General features: G+C 41.2%; 2 non-coding genes across 2 annotated transcripts; both read right to left on the reverse strand.

Moving 5' to 3' along the window:
* Nucleotides 1-7,775: 7,775 nt before the first annotated feature.
* On the reverse strand, nt 7,776-7,883 carry LOC112082548. The gene has a single exon (XR_002897217.1). It is a non-coding gene; the product is annotated as a small nucleolar RNA R71 (small nucleolar RNA).
* A 2,723-nt stretch (nt 7,884-10,606) lies between these two features.
* LOC112082539 lies at nt 10,607-10,714 on the reverse strand. The gene has a single exon (XR_002897209.1). It is a non-coding gene; the product is annotated as a small nucleolar RNA R71 (small nucleolar RNA).
* Between the last annotated feature and the right edge of the window lie 9,389 nt (nt 10,715-20,103).

Genomic DNA, 20,103 nt, shown 5'->3' on the forward strand with positions numbered 1-20,103 from the left:
CAAAAAGAAACCGGATACCATTATGTTAGAAATGAATAATTGCATTGTCTTAGTTCAGTGTTTGTGGTTTCATACATTTATTTAGTATGCATTTTGGTTGTTTCATTTTATGGATTTGTTTTACTTTGATCATATACGTCTCAATTGTTCTGATTCTCTTGATTCACATTATATAAAATTTTGTTTTAAACCTTTCAGAGGTCTGCGCAAGGTGCGGGCAAGACACTTAGTGATTATATATATAGGATTGTCAAAGTGGACAAACCCATCTCCTTAATCTATTTCGCAATTTACTAATATATTTTTTCGGTCAATCAATAAAAGAATATAATTTAAAATTTGAAAACATATTTCAGTTATTTATAAAAATAATTGAATTGATTTTCGAAAATAATACTAATTAGCTATTAAAATACAAACAAAAAATATTGCATAAATTTAAATAATTTTTTTATATATATATATGGATTGATTATTATTTAAAACAATAGAATATATTTTATGATTTTAATAAGTAAAGAAATTAAATACACTTTTAATTTATATTCATATATATTCAAAAAAAATCTGTGCTCTCTATATTTAACTATCTTTTACGAAAAAATATTTAATTGAGTTTTCTATATTTGCAAAGTTTATTTATGATATCTTCTAAGTAAAGGATTATTTATGTAATATCTATAAATAAATATTTATTTCTGTAAAATATTCTGTAATATCTTATAAATAAATGTTTATTTGTGTAAATGTCTACTCAAAATAATAATATAGAGATATTATACTAAAAGAGGAGGGTTATTGGATTCTGGTGTAATTAGTGATTTGGCCCGCATCCTATGCGAGTTCAAGTTCTTATTTTATATGTTTTCATTAGTATTTTGTTGTTGTTTTATTTTATAAGTATGTTTTTATTATGACATGATTGTTATTGTTGTAATTTGATAATTTTGTTTGCTTTCAAAATACATCAATAGCTCGTGGAGTTTCCGATTTAAAACATATTTGATATTTTTCATACTTTGATAGTCTTGTCTGCTAGTGTTCAATAACTGCAGAAAAAGTTAAAGTTCATATTGATGTAGTTCTTTTTCAGTCTTAAGCTTACTCTTTGATTGCAATTTCCTTGCAAAGATTATATGTTAAATTTGTTTGTTCAAATAAATAGCATTCATTGTAAGTGCCAACCCAATATCTATTAAACAAAGAAATATGTAAAAGAGTGCAACGAATGACTCGAATTCAGAAATCGATATAAAAATGACAAGTATCTTTATGCAGAAATCGCTATAAAGAATGAAAACAGAAAAGAATATTCTTCTAGTTTTTGTAAACCTTTCGATTAAGCACTAAATTTTAGCATAAACTTTCTTGTAGACAATATTCATTATTTTCCTTTGCGGTACTTGATAGCACCGTATTAGTACCCATTTTCACCATTGATGTCAAATGCTTTTTCAAAGGTTTTAATCAGTTTAAGGAACGTTTACTATGACTTCTATGTATTCGTAGTTTCAAGGCTCTTTTCAGGAAACATAGGGGAAAAGATGGCAAAATGGAAGAAATCCACATTTTTAGCTCCGAGTCAGACCAGCATAAGTTCAGCCTTAAATGAAAACTTTCTCACCGTCTGATCCAGCTCAAATTTGGAGACATTCAAGAGGAGACAACAAGCTTTCCATAACACTTTACATCACAAAGATCCAATGGTGCAATCAAAAGATACATAAATAACAAGTTGACCAAATTCACCGGTCCTGGAAGACTCTCACCCGCGACAAAACTGCATTTTACCTACCCTGAAAGACTTTCACCCCCGGTGGACCTAATGCCGAACCACAAGGCCCAACATCAAAGCCCACTTCGCCATTTCTTTTCAGAGAAGCCCTAAATGAGACCTGGAAGACCTTAGGACCTATAAATACATTTCTTATCAGCCCTAAACGAGTGTGTACTCCTGTAATGAGATTTTGAGCCACCAAACTTTGTTTTTTCGAGGGTTAGTGATAACACCGTATTTTGACCACTTTCATTAATCATAATGATGTCTTATGCAAGTGTTTTAACTCTGTTTTCAATTTTTTTTATAGTATTTTCAATGTTTTAGAGTTTCAAAAGACTTTTCAGGAAACTTGGGCAAAAGATATACAATTTGGAACAAATGAGCAATTTTGGATAAATGCACACCGTCAGAAGTATGACAAGCGATGAAAACGTTCTAACCGTCCGATCACCCCCAAAATTTGTGACAACATAGATGATACAACCAGCTTTCTAATGCACTTATTTTGGAGACAATCCAACGGTTAGATCTTTAGATACTCCCGATGCAAAAAAGACAGAAAATACAGTCTCGGAAGACAACACAAGCCGGGACCGCGGCCAAAGCATAGTTCCCCACGGGTAGAAGCACCGCGACTGCGGCCAGTAGTCGTTCACTTCCCAGATGACCTAATTTAATCCCAAACCAATTCTTTTCGTTATTTTTGAGGCCTTAAGTGTCCAGGACAACTCCAGAAGCTATAAATACCCCATTTAGGTCATTCCTAAAGGTGTGGAGAGTCTGTGTACGAGTTTTACAAAGCTCTAGTGATAACACCGTATTTTGACCACTTTTATGGATCGTTTTGAAATATTTTTTCTATGTTTTTAATTGCTTTTAAGTACTTTTATCACGTTTTTCTAGTATTTGTAGTTCCAAGACTCTTTTCAGGTAACTTAGGGAAAAGCTTAACAAAATGGATAGAAAACCAGATTTCAGCTCAGAGTCAAACCGTCAGAAGGTCACCCCTGATTGAAGGCCTTCTCACCGTCTGATCCAGCTCAAATTTGGAGACCTTAAAGATGGAAGTATCATCTTTCCAGTGCACTTTACAGCTTGGCAATCCAACGGTTCAATCAAAAGATACGCGAAGAGCAAGATGTCCCGTAAACCAGCCGGCAAGCACTTCCACCCGCGGCCAACAGACAATTTCCCGCGGTCAGGAGCATCCCGACCACGGCCAAACACTTGTTCCCCGCGGTCACACTTGTCCCGACCGCGGCAAGCCAACTCCAAGCCCAAAAAGCCCATTTCTGAAGCCCACATTTGGAGAAACCCTAAGTGACGTCCAGAGAGGTCTTGAGCACTATAAATACATGTCTTAGGAACCCTATTTCGAAGGACATGCTATCTTTCTTATTGTTTTAGAATACTTTTAAGTTTTAGGTTTTAGGGAGAGAGAGATTTGTCTCTTGAACCCTTGTTCTTTCTTTTTCAATTTCGGTTTCTATTCTACTTCTTAATACTATGTCTTTGATTTCGTTCATCATGTCTGAGTAGTTTTATTGTTGGGATTAAGGGATTTTCGATGGGGATTTATATGTTCGATGAGGATTCCATGAGCTTTTGAGCCGAATCTTAGAACTTTTTCTTCTGAATTCGTTTTTACTGCATGAGGGTAGCGTCATGAACTACAATCTGATCCAGATGCTTGGTGACACGAAAGTGTTCATCCGGTATCAGATCTAGTTTGGGAGATCAAAACAAACATAGGAGTGGAAACCTACCTATGGGCAATTTGTGAATTAGGACGAGTCTTAAACATAATGCATCTCTTCTCTTCCAGGGCCAGAGTGGAAACCTACTGGTCAGGGTTGAGAGAGATAGTTGTCTATGATCACGACAGTGGCGTATTCATACGTCCGTGACTCCAGTTCGAAAAGTTTAAGCTAAGATCTTACAAAATTTCCTCTCTAGCAATGTTTTGAATCGTTCGTACCCCTGAGAAAACTTCCCTGAAGCCCAACGCCTTCTTTTCCATTGATTTACATTGATTTTCTTTAAAGTTTTAGTTCAATATTGTCTTTCCTTTTTAGTTCATTTTCATTTAAGCATTAGAATATCCGTTTTTATTATTTTTAGTCATTTTCGTTAAGTTTAGTTATTACGTCATTTAATTTCCGTATTCTCTTTTAAGATTTCGTTTTTGCATTTTAAACACACTACCAAACCCCCACAAAACCGTTTTTGTTCTAGACTTCCTTACTTTAACTTATTTCAAAGGCTTTTTGCAGAAAAAGATCCTCCTTCCCTGTGGATTCGATCCCTAAGTACTACAATTGATCAGCTGTGCACTTGCGGCTATTGATTTCAATTAGGGTAAAACTTGACACACCCTCACGACACACCAACATCACCTAGAGAGGAGCCATCGAATTCCAAAGAAGGAACCGCCACTGGGGAGCATCATCGCGCCTCCACCTGCAACTCTGTTCTTCGTTTTTCTTCCTTGTTCTTTTTAATTTCCAGCAATCTCAATATGGTCATGATGCTTTGTTACAATATGTTTGAGTAGTTTCCCTGTTGGGTTTAAAGGGGATTTTTCAAAAAGAATTTTATGTGTCTTCTTCTATGAATCGATAGATTTAGGATTTATAATCTTCTTGATGTTCTTCGTTTGCCTTTAATCTTACTGCGTGATTCTCTGCTGGCCACTTAGAAGCCGATCTGATATGATTTGTTCCAAAAACTTTCATTGATTGTCTGAACTAGGGTGAAACGAGCAATGATTCTATAAGAGTGGAAATCTACCTATAGATGAGTTGTGAATGTTGATGAGTCTTGCTCAATTATTTCATCTACTCCCTTCCAGGATCAGAGTGGAAACCTACTGATCAGGATTACGAGAGATAGTTGTTTAGTGCTGCGAAAGTAGGCTATTCATACTTCCATGCCTTGAATTCTAAAACATACATATTTGATTACCTTTATCATTTGCTTAAAGTTGACATAGATTAGTCCATGAATCTCTGCAATACCCTTAAGCCCAGCGTTTGTTTTCCATTGTTTACAACCTTCGATTTTTTCCCTGCTTTCATTCCCCTTCGATTTTTACTTGCTATTACCTGTTTTCGATTTCAATTGCATTTATTTTTGCTTTCTGGTTTAGATATTGTGACAACCAAAACCAAGACCAAAAACCCAAATTGTTTAGTTCTAATATGATTTAAGCATTAGCGTGAATTCGTACTGAAACAACTAAGTCTCTATGGATCGATATCCTAAGTACTACAACGCACATCTGTGCACTTGCAGACATTTAGGGGTTATAAATTTATAACCTGAAACTTAGTAGAACGAACAATTACCCCGTTTACAATCACATCAAGTTTTTGGCGCCGTTGCCGGGGACTTTGATTTGTTTCATTGCGAATCCCAGCTTAAATCCATTAGAACACTTGTTTACTTTTAATTTTTCTTTTGAATTTTAGAGGTTTCTCTACAATGGGAGACCGGGAACACGTTCCCGGGACTCTCGGTGATCCACCATATCGTGTGGATGGTGACCCGGTTGAAGATGACCTGAGCGATGAAGAGTTTGGTGATCTGATCGATAATGATGAGGAGCTAATCGGATCAGCAAAACGTGAAGATGATGATTGTTGGGGTTGGTTTCCACCCCACCTAAATTAACCATCTCGAAATGACTAAGTTTTAAAAGATATCAATGAACCCGAGATCTGTGAAGGAGCAGGCCGAGCCAATCCATCAAGCAGGATGGGCCGAGCACTGAAATGATATGGGCCAGGCCCTAGAAGCAGCACAGACCGAGCTGCGAGGTGATATGGGCCGAGCTGTGCAAGAGAGAGAATGGGCCGAGCCACTTCCTTTCGTGATTGGGCCGAGCTGGTTCTTCTCAGATGGGCCGAACCTAAGTCGTGAAGGACGTAAGCCCATAAAAACCCTAGGCGAAGTGCTATGATGGTGGCCGCACGAAACAATAAGGAAATAATCCAAAAATCTCTCCCGAGATTCTCGGCTAGGCGGTTTAGAGAATTAATATAAATAGCCGATGTATGCAATTCATTATGTAAGTTTTTCACAACTCGAGAGCAATAAGACTTAAACACTTTTCCAGAAAAAAACTTTCTTTTGATCTTACTTTTCTTGCGATAAACCCTAGAAATTTCGGATCCCTTAAGTTTTTCTTAACAAATTTTTGGTTGTGCGAGTTTTGGCTCACACAATGATGAACTAATTGGAAGTTTCGATTCACTTGAAAAGGGTTGTGCCAAAAACTTGATGTGGTGTGTCGTGAGGGTGTCGAGGGTTGTCAAGTTTTACCCTAAATGAAATCAATAGCTGCAAGTGCACAGCTGATCGATTGTAGTACTTAGGGATCGAATCCACAGAGAAGGAGGATTTTTTCTGCAAAAGCCTTCGAAAGAAATATAAAGTAAGGAAGTCTAGAACCAAACGGTTTTGTGGGGGTTTTGGAGGTGAGTTTAAAATGTAAAAACGAATCCTAAAGAGACAATACGGGAATTAAAATGACCTAATAACTAAACTTAACGAAAACAGGTAAAAACGGGAAAAACGACTAATCTAATTGCTTAAATGAAAATCGATTAAAAAGGAATGAGAATATTGAACTAAAGCTTGAAATAAAAACAGTGTGAATCTATAAGGAAGAAAGCGCTGGGGTTCAGGGAAGTTTTCTCAGGGGTACGAACGATTCAAAACATTGCTAGAGAGTAAAATTGATAAGATCTTAGCTTAAACTTTTCGAACTGGAGTCACGGACGTATGAATACGCCACTGTCGTGATCATAGACAACTATCTCTCTCAACCCTGACCAGTAGGTTTCCACTCTAGCCCTGGAAAAGAAGAGATGCATTATGTTTAAGACTCGTCAGCATTCACAAATCGCCCATAGGTAGGTTTCCACTCCTATGTTTGTTTTGCTCTCCCAAACTAGATCTGACACCGGATGAACACTTTCGTGTCACCAAGCATCTAGATCAGATTGTAGTTCATGACGCTACTCTCATGCAGTAAAAACGAATTCAGAAGAAAAAGTTCTAAGATTCGGCTCAAAAGCTCATGGAATCCTCATCGAACATATAAATCCCCATCAAAAATTCCTTAATCCCAACAATAAAACTACTCAGACATGATGAACGAAATCAAAAACATAGTATTAAAAAGTAGAATAGAAACCGAAATTGAAAAAGAAAGAACAAGGGTTCAAGAGACAAATCTCTCTCTCCCTAAAACCTAAAACTTAAAAAGTATTTTAAAACAATAAGAACATATGAAGGCATACGAATTAGGGTTTCTAAAACATGTATTTATAGTGCTCAAGACATCTCTGGGCGTCACTTAGGGTTTCTCTAAATGAGGGAATCATTTTGGGCTTCAGAAATGGGCCTTCAGGCTCAGAGGTAGTTGGCCGCGGTCGGGATGAGTGCGACCGCGGGAAATGGGTGGCTGGCCACGGTCGCGGCGGTTGTGACCGCGGGGATTGGTCTATTGGCCGCGGGTGGAAACGCTCGCCGGCTGGTTTACGGGACATCTTGTCCTTCGCGTATCTTTTGATTGAACCGTTGGATTGCCAAGCTGTAAAGTGTGCTGGAAAGCTGATACTTCCATCTTTAAGATCTCCAAATTTGAGCTGGATCAGACGGTGAGAAGGACTTCAATCAGGGGTGAACTTCTAACGGTTTGACTCTGAGCTGAAATCTGGTTTTCTATCCATTTTGTTAAGCTTTTCCCTAAGTTACCTGAAAAGAGTCTTGGAACTACAAATACTAGAAAAACGTAATAAAAATACTTGAAAGCAATTAAAAACATAGAAAAAGTATTTCAAAACGATCCATAAAAGTAGTCAAAATACGGTGTTATCAAGAGACAATGCCAAAAAATGGCTAAAGTCTTTAGAACCTGCTTCATTAAAAATGTGGGCAGAGTGTAGAACGGCTTTCCTAAATCGTTTTGCACTAGAAATTGTTCAAATCTCTTAAGGAACAAGATAAGAACTGTTTAACAAAAAGAAGATGAAGATCTTTTAGATGCTTGGGAGAGATTTAGAGAATACCAAAGAGATTGTCCACACCACAGATATTCCGACGAATACCTGATGGGTATCTTCTATCGAGGCATAACTCAAGAATTGAAACATTATTTCGACACCGCAAGTAATGGAGATTTCTCTACTAGATCAGTAGAAAATGCTTGTGTTTTCATCAAAAATCTCGCAAACAGCATCCGTAATCAAGCTATCTTTGGCAAGTCTGCACATCCTGAGAAGAAAGAAGAAATCTTGGAAGTTATGAAGTGTCTGCATCAAATAATGAGTCAGCTTGAATTGCAACGACCAAACAAAGTACACAATACGTGTAACTTTGATGGTTGGAACAACCCAATGGATTCTTATGATCAAGAGATGATGAACACAAGTCTGTCAAATTCAAGATTTTGTTTTTGTGCCTGATTACCGTGGGTCCATTCTTTCGGACCGCAGGAAAACATACTTTCACCACGGTCGTGATGATGCTGACCGCGACCAAGACCTATTCCACCACGTTTGCGAGTCATACGACCGCGGGAAATCCTTTTCCGAATAAATCTGGGCTGTTCAATCTAATTGATAATATCGTATTTTGACCACTTTTATGGATCATAATTATGTCTTATGCAGGTGTTTTAGCTCTGTTTTCAATGGTTTTTAAAGTGTTTTTAATTTTTTATAGTTTCAAAAGACTTTTCAGGAAACTTGGGCAAAAGATATGCATTTGAAACAAATGGGCAATTTTGGATAAATGCAGACCGTCAGAAGTATGACAAGCGATGAGATCTTCTCACCATCTGATCACCCCCAAAATTTGTGACAACAAAGAAGATACAACTAGTTTTCTATCGCACTTCTTTTGGAGACAATCCAACGGTTAGATATTCAGAAACACCCGATACAATAAAGATTAAAAATGCAGTCTCGGAAGACGACACAAGCCGGGACCGCAGCCAAAGCCTATTTCCCTGCGGGTAGAAGCACTGCAACCGTGGCCAGTAGTCGTTGACTTCTCAGACGACCTAATTAAAGCCCAAGTCGATTCCTCTTATTATTTTTGAAGCCCTAAGGGTCTAGGACAACTCCAGAAGCTATAAATACCCTCTTTAGGTCATTCTAAGGAGAGACAAACTTAGAGAAAGAGAGAGAGAGAGAGATTTTCGTGCCTCACAAACCCTAGGAGGCCGCCGCCTTTGATGGAGGAGCCGTCGAGGAGAACATCATCACACCTCCACCGTCGCCTTCGTTCTTCTTCCCTGTTTTCTTTAATTTTCTGCAACTTTAAATACTCTATAATGCTTTGTTACAATATGTTTGAGTATTTCCCCAGTTGGGTTTAAAGGGATTTTTCAAAAAGAATTTCGTGTGTCTTATCTATGAATCGATAGATTTAGGATTTATAATCTTCTAGATGTTATTCGTTTGCCTTTGATTTTACTGCATGATTTTTTGCTGGCCACTTAGAAGCCGATGTGATATGATATGTTGCGAAAGCTTTCATTGATTTTCTGAACTAGGGTGAAACGAGCAATGATTCAATAGGAGTGGAAACCTACCTGTAGTTGTGAATGTTGATGAGTCTTGTTCAATTATTGCATCTTCTCCCTTCCAGGATCAGAGTGAAAACCTACTGATCAGGGTTGCGAGAGATAGTTGTTTGGTGCTGCGAAAGTAGGCTATTCATACTTCCGTGCCTCGAGTTCTAGAACATACGTAGTTGATTACCTTTATCAGTTGCTTAAATTCGACATAATTTTAGTCCATGAATCCCTGCGATACTCTTGAGCCCAGCGTTTGTTTTTTCATTGTTTACAGCCTTTGTTTTTCATTCGATTTGTCCTTGCTTCCATTTGCCTTTGATTTATTCACTTATTACTTGTTTTCATTTGCTTTCATTTTTTAATTGCTTTTTACTTGCTTTTTAGTTTAGATTTAGTGACAACCCAAACCCAAAACCAAAACCCAAACATGTTAAGTTCTAGTCTGCTTTAAGAATTTTAGCATGAATTCGTACTGAATCAACTAAGTCTCTGTGGATCGATATCCTAAGTACTACAGCGCATATCTGTGCACTTGCAGACATTTAGGTTATAAATTTAAATCTGGAGCTTAGTAGAATGAACCAATACCCTGCTTTTGCTCGCATCAAGTTTTTAGCGCCGTTGCCGGGGACTTTAATTTTTTTCGTTGCAAATCCCAGCTTAAATCTATTAGAACACTTCTTTACTTTTACTTTTTCTTTTGAATTTTTCAGGTTTCTCTACAATGGTAGACTGAGAACATGTTTCCGAGACTCTCGGTGATCCACCATATCACATGGTGATCCGATCGATGACAATGACCTGAGTGATGATGAGTTTGAAGAACCGATCTATGATGACAATGAGCTAATCGGATCGGCAAAACGTGAAGATGATGATGAACTGATTGGAAGTTTCGATTCACTCGAAAAGTTCATGGGAGATCGAAGAGCTATTCAACCAGCCTTACCAGAGGATGGCAAAACTGAAATTAAGGTACCCTATATCCACTTAGTTCAACAAAATCAATTCTATGGTTATTCATCCGAACACCTGATGGACCATATCGAGACGTTCGAAGAATTATGTGCAACCATCACAGCAAATGGGGATTACCACAAGTGTAGTCTTTTCCCATTCTCTTTGGGAGACAATGCCAGTAAATGGCTAAAATCTTTAGAACCTGCTTCACTTAAAACGTGGAAGGCGTGTAGAACGGCTTTCCTAAATCGTTTTTACACTAGAAATCGTTCCAATCTCTTAAGGAACAAGATAAGAACTTTTGAACAAAAGGAAGATGAAGATCTTTTAGATACTTGGGAGAGATTTAGGGAATACCAAAGAGATTGTCCACATCACGGATATACCGACGAATACCTGATGGGTATCTTCTATTGAGGAAACACTCTTTCGACACAGCAAGTAATGAAGACTTCTCAGCTAGATCTGTAGAAGATGCTCGTGTTTTCATCAACAATCTCGCAAACAGCATCTGTAATCAAGCAACTTTTGGCAATTCTGCACCTCCTGAGAAGAAAGAAGAGATTTCGGAAGTCATGAAGTGTCTCCATCATATAATGAGTCAACTTGGATTACAACAACCAAACAAGGCACACAATACATGTAACTTAGATGGTTGGGACAACCCAATGGATTCTTATGATCAAGAGATGATGAACACTGCAGAAGTGTATCAAATTCAAATTTTTTCCTTCGTACCTGATCACCGCGGGTCCATTCTTTCAGACCGCGGGAAACCATGCTTTCACCACGGTCGTGCTTCACCAGACCGCGGCCCCCATTTTGCCACGGTCACGAGCCTTACGACCGCGGGAAACCCTCTTCCGAACCAATTTGGGCTGTTCAAACTAATCCAATCCCTATCCTAGTTTTCCCTCTTCTGAAGCTGAAAATCTATACAAAAGAATTCCAGAGCCTGAAAAATCTAGGTCTCAAGAAATTAGTGATCTTAGATCTGAACTAAAAACGATGCAAGAAGATTTCAATGAAAAATTCTCCACCCTCCTTAGTCTGATGATCAAACTAAATCTAGAAACATAGGAAATTCCGAGGAGGAGCCAAGTGAAAGTTCTTTCGGAAGCTTAAGCGACGCCGACCCCTCCGATCATGTGAAAGCTATCACACTTAGGAGTGGTCTAGCTTACAAAGAGCCTTAATTTCCTAAAGATCCCGAAGATAAGGAAAAGGATAAGGAAAAGGAAAAAGAAAGAGAAAGAGTCACGATTGAAAACATTGAAAAATAAGTGGTAGGAGAGAAGGATGGAGAAGAAGTAAGAGAAGATACATCTCGGGAAATCCTCAGAGAAGACCCGATTCCTCCTCCACCAACTCGTGTCTACAAACCTAAACCACCATATCCTAGAGCCCTAAGAGCCCCAAAGAAGGAGAAAGAAAAAGCTAAGTTGAAAGAGCTGATCGATCAATTAAATGTGAGATTACCTTTCGTGGAAGCTTGTGTTATGATTCCCGCTTTAAGAAAATACATAAAGGGTATTCTAACAAATTCTTTCACTCTTGAAGAAGGTGTTATGATGATAACTCATGAATGTAGTTCTATTCTGCAAAGCCGAATCCCTGAAAAGAAAAACGATCCAGGAAGCTTCGTACTTTCCTGCACTATCAACAATGTAGCTTTTGAGCGTGCTCTCTGTGATTTAGGATCAAACATAAACATGATGCCTCTTTCAGCTGCAAAACGTTTAGGACACCACACTTTGCAGCCCACTAAAATTTCCTTAGTATTAGCCGATCGTTCTGTTAGACAACCTGTAGGTATGTTAATAGATGTTCCCGTCAAAATCGAAAAATTTTTCATACCAGCCGATTTCGTAGTTCTAGAACTAGAAAGAGAACCTAAGGACCCCCTTATTTTTGGACGACCATTCCTATCTACAGCCAGACCAATAATCAATGTTCCTGAAGGAAAAATTGACCTTCATCTAGCCGGTCTAGTTATGCAATTTGATATAAACAAAAGTTTCGATAAACCAACTTTAGATGGCAAAATTTGTTGGATGATGAGTTAGACGGAATTATTGAGAAAGTCTATGAAGATCTACTTCTCGACGACCCTTCACGCTTTCAACCACAAAAGACGAACCCAATTTCCTTGAAGAAATTTCAAGTGAGTGCGCGCATAAGCTTGATAAGTCTGAAACTTCTAGGAAGCCTCTAATCTATCTATATCTTAAGGACCAAACAAACATTCCTACACCTCCTAAAGACACTGCCGCAGCAATTAATGATCCTTGGAGCGAGCTTAAAGCCCCTAAAGTCGAGCTTAAACCTCTTCTCGTTGAACTTAAGTATGCTTTCCTTGGACCAAATTCTACATATCCCGTCATAATAAACTCTGGTTTGACAGAAGAAGAAACCACAATGCTGCTAACTGAGCTAAGAAAGCATAGAAAAGCCTTAGGATATTCACTTGGTGACATACCTGGAATCTCCCCAGATCTTTGTATGCACAAGATTAATCTAGAGGATAATGCTAAAAACTCAATCAAAAGTCAAAGGAGACTGAACCCTAATCTCATGGATGTTGTCAAGAAGGAGATTATGAAGCTTTTAGAAGCCGGAATAATCTTTCCTATCTCAGATAGCACTTGGGTTAGCCCAGCTCATGTTGTCCCGAAGAAATGAGGAGTCACTGTCATTAAAAACAATAAAGACGAGATGATCGCTACAAAAAACAGTAACTGGACATCGTATGTGCATCGATTACCGAAAACTTAACGCAGCAACTAGGAAAGATCATTTTCCACTTCCCTTCATAGATCAAATGTTAGAAAGGTTAGGTAATCACCCTTACTATTGCTTCCTTGATGGATACTCCGGATTTTTCCAAATTCCTATTCGACCGGAGGATCAAGAAAAAATGACATTCACTTGTCCATATCGCACGTTCAATACCGACGAATGCCTTTTGGACTGTGTAATGCACCTGCTACCTTCCAGCGATGCATGATGTCGATCTTCACAGACTTTATTAAAAATTTCATGGAAGTATTCATGGACGATTTTTCCGTCTATGGGTCCTCTATTGAAAAAATGCCTAGGCAACCTTGGTAAATTTTTGCAAAGATGTGAAGATAAGCACTTCGTACTAAATTGGGAAAAAATGTCACTTCATGGTACGAGACAAAATCGTGCTTGGGCACAGGATTTTGGGAAAAGGAATTGAAGTTGACAAAGCAAAAATCGAAGTCATGACAAGCCTACAACCACCACTAAACGTAAAAGGCATCCGTAGTTTCTTGGGACATGCAAGATTCTATAGGCGCTTCATAAAAGATTTTTCTCAAATAGGCAGACCTCTTACGCGTTTGCTTTGCAAGGAAACAAACTTCGAGTTCGATGATGAGTGCTTAGCCGCGTTTCATAAGATCAAAGAAGCCCTTGTTTCTGTGTGAGCCAAAACTCGCACAACCAAGAATTTGTGAAGAGAAACTAAGGGATCTGAAACTTCTAGGGTAATCGCAAGAACAGTAAGATCAAAAGAGGATTTTTATTGCTGTGAAAGTGTGTAGGTCTTATTGCTTAGGGTTGCAAAAGTTGGCGGAATGAATTGCATGCATCATATATTTATACTGACTTTCTAAACCGCCTAGCCGAAAATCTCGGGCGAGATTTTCGGAATATTTCCTTATCGCCTCGTGCGGCTGACCGCCTTTGCATCTCGCCTAGGGTTTTCCATGGGCTTCACCTCTCAAGGCTTCGGTTCGGCCCATCCATGCTTCTTTACGGCTCGGCCCATATTTCCTTTGTTACGGCTCGGCCCACCTAACCTCTCCACGGCTCGGCCTGCTTGATATGATTCGCTCCACCTCGCCGCGGCTCGGCCCAATCTCCTTCTTCTCGGCTCTCCTACTTGGTGATCGCGGCTCTCCCGCTTGTCTTGGTGGAAATGGCTCTCCTTCTTGCCTTGGTGAGAACGGCTCTCCCATTTGATGGCCACAGCTCTCCCACTTTCTATACTTAGTTATTTTGGGATGGTTTTATCTGTGCGGGGTGAAAACCGACCCCAACAGTTAGCCCCCCAGCTCGTCAATCTCGGAGTCGAGAATGACGAGGTACCTTACTCCTGACCACAAGATAAACCATCGAGCCGAGCTGTTACGACGTAAGCCCGGATAAGGCGTTTTGGGAGTGCAAATGCCGAGGTGTTTCCAAGGAGTGCCGAGGATGCCGAGGCGAATCAGAGACGAAGCGATTTTGTTTTTAGCAACGATGAGCCGTGGCGAAGCGATCTGATGGTGGTTATGCCGAGCCGAATAAACGGCTAGGCGTTTCGAGAGAAAGTTCGTGCCGAGCCGTGTTGTTAACGACGAGGCATTTCAAGAGCAAGAGTTAATGCCGAGCCGTTTCGTTTAACGACGAGGCGTCAAAAGAGCAAGGGTTAATGCCGAGCCGTTTCGTTTAACGACGAGGCGTCAAAAGAGCAAGGGTTAATGCTGAGCCGTTTCGTTTAACGACGAGGCGTCAAAAGAGCAAGGGTTAATGCCGAGCCGTTTCGTTTAACGATGAGGCGTTTCAAGAGGGATAGATAATGCCGAGCCGTTTCGTTTAACGACGAGGCGTTAACAGAGAGATGGATAATGCCGAGCCGTTTCGTTTAACGACGAGGCGTTAAAAGAGCAAGAGTTAGTGCCGAGCCGTTTAACGACGAGGCGTTTCGAGAGATAGATAATGCCGAGCCGTTTCGTTTAACGATGAGACGTTTCGAGAGAGATAGATAATGCCGAGCCGTTTCGTTTAACGACAAGGCGTTTCGAGAGAGATAGATAATGCCGAGCCGTTTCGTTAAACGACGAGGCGATTCAAGAAAGAAAAAGTCAATACCAAGTAGTTTCGTTAACCTTGGTACCCTGACTGTTGGTCTTCCGAGAGGAAATTCCTGATCTTTCGGCGCGTGCCAACGACGCAGCCCGGTATAACCAATTCACCGCGGATCCCACGCGCTGTTGTGCGGCTTCCCGAGGTTCACGCGGAATTCACGCGCTTCGTTTTTCTATAAATAGGTGAGCTCCTTCACTCTTCCTCATTATTTCCCGACTCACTCGTTTTCACTAAAGGTAGCTCTCCCTTCTCTCTTCTTTCTCTCTCTAGTTTATTTATTTTCCGGCTAGGGTTTCCGAGGTCTCCGCCGTTCCAGATCTTTTTCCGGCAGAGGCTCGCCGAGTCGCGCTGTAATTCTTGTAAAAGTCGTAAATTATGTCGAGCCGTTCCGACGATTCGTTGGATCCGCTTTTTCACTACGAGCCGAGCCGTATAGACGCCGAGGCGAGAGGCACGGTGGAATCCTCTGAGGCGTCTGCTTTGCCGAGCCCCTCCAATCACTCATCTGACGAAGCGTCAAACCATGAAAACCCATCAGATGTCGGCTCTCCGGATGACGAGCCGTCGGTTTCGACGAGCCGTCCCCAGGATCCCGTTCCTAACGAGGACATGTACCGCGCCGCGCCCAAGGCCGAGGAGGAGGCATTTCCCTTTGATCTTTTCGAGGCGAAGCTTGAATTGGAACGCCTCATGGCGTCCCGAGGCGCTTCCACATCTGGGCGAGGGCCGAGAGTTAAGAGACAAAACCCGACCCGCCTGGATCTACACTCTGCTCCCTTGAGTCGCTCGAGGCATTGAGGCATCGCTTCGGAATATCCGAGGCGGTGGAGTTCGTCGTTCCAGAGAAGAGCGACCGAGCCGACAACCCTCCAGAGAATCATTTCACTCTGTACGAGGCGTTCTTCGAGCTTTGCTTCCTCTGGTTCCCGATTCCCGGAGTGATCCTCGAATACCTTTGGAAACACGGGATCTCGATTGGGCAGATTATGCCGAGGGGATTACGGCATATGATTGGCATTTTAGTACGAAGCTTCGAATGCGGTCTCGACATCGAGCTGAATCACCTGCTGAACTTGCTGGAAATCAGGAAAGCTCCAAAAGGAAATAGGTTCTATATTTCCAACAAGGCGAAGCGACGGATCATTGGCGGTTTCCCCAGCAAGGATCAGTTTTGGACTGAACGCTTCTTCTACGTCTTGGTGAACGAGGCGTCGGTCGGCGAAGATTACGTTCACCGAACCAAGACAGCTTGGGGACCACTTGGTAGCCGACCCGAAGCTTTGCCTCGGCTCGGAGATTCAGTTGATATTCTCTTCCTTTTCCGAGATTTTTTTTGCTTTGTTTTGCAGTTCGGTGCTATCTTCCCCCGATTCCCGACGACCTTTTTACTGTTCGAGACTCTCTTTCGGCGCGGAAGGTTAATTGGAGAAAGAACTTCTCCCTCGAAAGAGTAGAGAAAGCGCGAGCCATCCTTGCCGGAGTCCCTGTTAGCTCTTCATCCTCCAGTTCTTCAAGGGATACTCGAGAGAAGATGGTGATAATCGCTCTTAGGGAGAGAAAGAGGCGTGAGGCGGAAGAGGCCGCGAGACGAGCTGCCGAGGCGGCTCAGACGCAGACCGAGGTGGTCCCGGCGCATACCGAGGCCATTCCTCAACCCGAACCGCCGAGCCAGGAAGGAGATGAAACGACCCGAGCCGCAGAAGACTGCACAGCCGAAGTGGTCGAGAGAAATGGGGCGCCCGAGGTGGAACCAGGCGAAATTGTTCCCGAGGCGTCCGGGGGTGATTCGGCGGTTCGGAGCAAAGAGCCTTCGAGCTCTGCTATTCTAGCCCTCCCGAAGTCGACAAGGCCCCCGACTTCCATCGTTCAGAAACATGACCCGAGCTGAAAACGTTCGGCTGCTGATAAAGGGAAGGGGGTCGCTGTTCAGAGGGACAAGCCGTCCAAGAAGATGCGGAAGCCGACGCCCGGGGACTCCACCGCGCGCAAGTTGGTCATTGACGACCCCGATGCCTCCGCCATCATGTTTTCGTGTGTAAATAACGCGAACACGCGTCTTCCTCCTCCGGAGAAGTTGAGGAGGCCGAGGTCTTACGGCGCAATGGCGCAGCGCGGGACCAAGGTACGTTCCATTTTACTTTCCTTTGTTTTCGTGAATTTTTGTTAAGTGTCTAACGGGGAAAACGTCCTATTCCTCCATGAACTTTATGTCTTCTGAAAATCCATACACGAACTATTGAACCATGCTTATAACTACATAAAATATTGAAATGCGGCCAATTTCACCAAAACCGTAAACGGTGTTAATTTTCCGTCAATAATTAATGACATGGCTGACACGTGGCATGCCGGTTGTCGATTTTTTTATTTATTTCAGGGATCAAAACGACGTCGTTTTGATATTTCTTTTAAAAAATGCATTCAATAAGACTTGAACACATGACCTTCCAAGTAAGGGGTTTACCACCAAACCAACTGAACTAAAGACATTTATAAACTTTAATAAAGTAAAAATATTTATATTGATATCCAACTGAGATTAACATCATCCTTGGTTGATAATTTGTGTCACCTAATCCTCCCTTACTTCACTCCGACTTATAGAGTCGTCATCTACGACTTAGTTTGCACCAAGATTGACGTTGCCGGTGCTAATCCTGGATCAAAGCAGATATTCGGATAGTTTTGAGATATCCAGATCTTTATCCGGATGCGGCGGATCCGAGTTTTAATTATCCAGATTCGTATATGGGATGTTTGGATATCCGAACTTTTGAATATCGTCTAAATATTAAGATATTCGCGGATATTTCGGATATCCGGATCCGGATAAAAAAATATATTAAAAATTTAAAAATTTAAAATAATAACAAAATTTAATTTAATTTAATATTTTGTAAAAAAATTATTAAAAAAAATTTTTTAATTTAATTTAATTATTTATATATATAAAAATCTCAATATATTACATAATTATCAATAAAATATAATTTTTAAATATATTTAGAGGTTAGAGATTCAAATACGGATATCCGGACCTAATAATTTAACTATCCGGATACAGATCTGGTGTAGACGGATATTGATTTTTATTATCCGGATCTGGCTCTCTTGGATATCCGAATTTTTTTGGAGCGGATCGGAGAAGATCAGAGTGGATCCCGAATCAGATCTCGGATACCAAATAATAATTCTAGCCTTAGCCGGCGAAAACTTAGTCGTAGAGGACGACTCTGTAAGTCGGAGTGAAGTAAGGGAGGATTAGGTGTCACAGATTATCAACCAAGGATGATGTTGATCTTAGTTGGATATCAATATAAATATTTTTAGTTTGTTAAAGTCAATAAATGTCTCTAGTTCAGTGGGTTTGGTGGTAACCCTTTACTTGGAAGGTCATGTGTTCAAGTCTTATTGAATGCATTTTTTAAAAGAAATATCAAAACGACGTCGTTTTGATCACCTGAAATAAAAAAAATATCGACCAAATAACTTAGTAAACCGGTATGCCACGTGTCAGCCACGTCATTAATTATTGATGGAAAATTAACACCGTTTACGATTTTGGTGAAATTGGCCGCATTTCAATATTTCATGTAGTTATAAGCATGGTTCAATAGTTCGTGTATGGATTTTCAGAAGGCATAAAATTCGTGGAGGAATAGGCCGTTTTCCCGTGTCTAACGCGAGTTTGTTCTCTGCAGTTTGTCGCGGCCATTAACGACCTAATGGCCGAGTATGAGGCGGACCTGTCTAAGGTCGAACGTCGTTTGGCCGAGGCCAAAACTGAGTCCGCAGCGTCAAAGACGAAGCTAGAAGAGGCTCAGACCGAAGCCGCGGCGGCAAAGGGGAAACTGGACGAGGCGATGACCAAGGTGTCCAGGCTGGAAGAGGAGAAGATCGTTCTGCGCGCCAACGTTGATAAGGTCTCCACCTCGGTCATTCGCCTCGAGGAGGCGAGGAGAGCCAAGAGCGCCGAGGTGGCGATGCTGAAGAGGCGTATCGAGGCCAAGGACGCCTTATTCGATGCCAAGGTCAGGAGGGCGAAAAAGGAGGCGAGGCGAGAGCTTACGACAAAGTTTCAGGAGCGCCTCGCCAAGGTGGAAGAGGGTTTGGTCAGGCTTGAGAAAGCCAAAAATGATGAGAACGATCTGGGACAGATCAAGGGCAATCTTGCGTCGCTTGACGACGAGGAGGCAAAACTGAAAAGCTGGGAAAGCGAGTATGCCAATGACGAGGCGTACGAGCGTATTGCTTCCGAGATTCGGGGCGAGCTGTATTACTCTCCCGTATCGCCGGATTCGGTCGACACCACCCTCGGCAACGAGCCGCTCGAAGAGACAGCGGCCAGCTTAGGCGTGGAAGATCCGATCGGATCAAATGCGGGCATGCCAGTCCTCTCGAACCTCCTCGCCGAACGTGAGACGCAGTCTGCGGCCTGATACCCTCTGCTTTTCCCTGTTTCGTCTTTCATGCTTTTGTACTTAGGTTTTTTGTACGTTTTTGAACTCTTTTTGTAACCGATGCCTGGACGGCTTTATCCACCCGACATTCATTTTTGCTTATGGATATATTTTCTCCTTTAGCTAATTTTCGTTTGGATGCACTTATTTTCAATGACTTGTGCAAACATCTGCGAAAACCGCTGGCTTAGGGAAAGTTGTCGAGAATGATTTTGATTGCTCCCTTAACCGAATTCTTCGAAATCGATAGAAAGATGGGCTAAGGGTTGAGTTGTTTAAGGGTCTCGTTTGTATTCTTAATCCCGAGCTGGGAGTTAGTTTTGTGGAACATCCTTCAGGTGATGCTGGAAAGATTTTAAGTGATAATGTTGCAGCGAATTTTCGTAGCAACACCGAGCCGTTTTTAACGACGAGGCGTTTAACTCTTTGCATGG

This window comes from Eutrema salsugineum, unplaced genomic scaffold (genome assembly GCF_000478725.1).
Source record: "Eutrema salsugineum unplaced genomic scaffold, Eutsalg1_0 scaffold_1, whole genome shotgun sequence".
NCBI classification, from domain to species: Eukaryota; Viridiplantae; Streptophyta; class Magnoliopsida; order Brassicales; family Brassicaceae; genus Eutrema; species Eutrema salsugineum.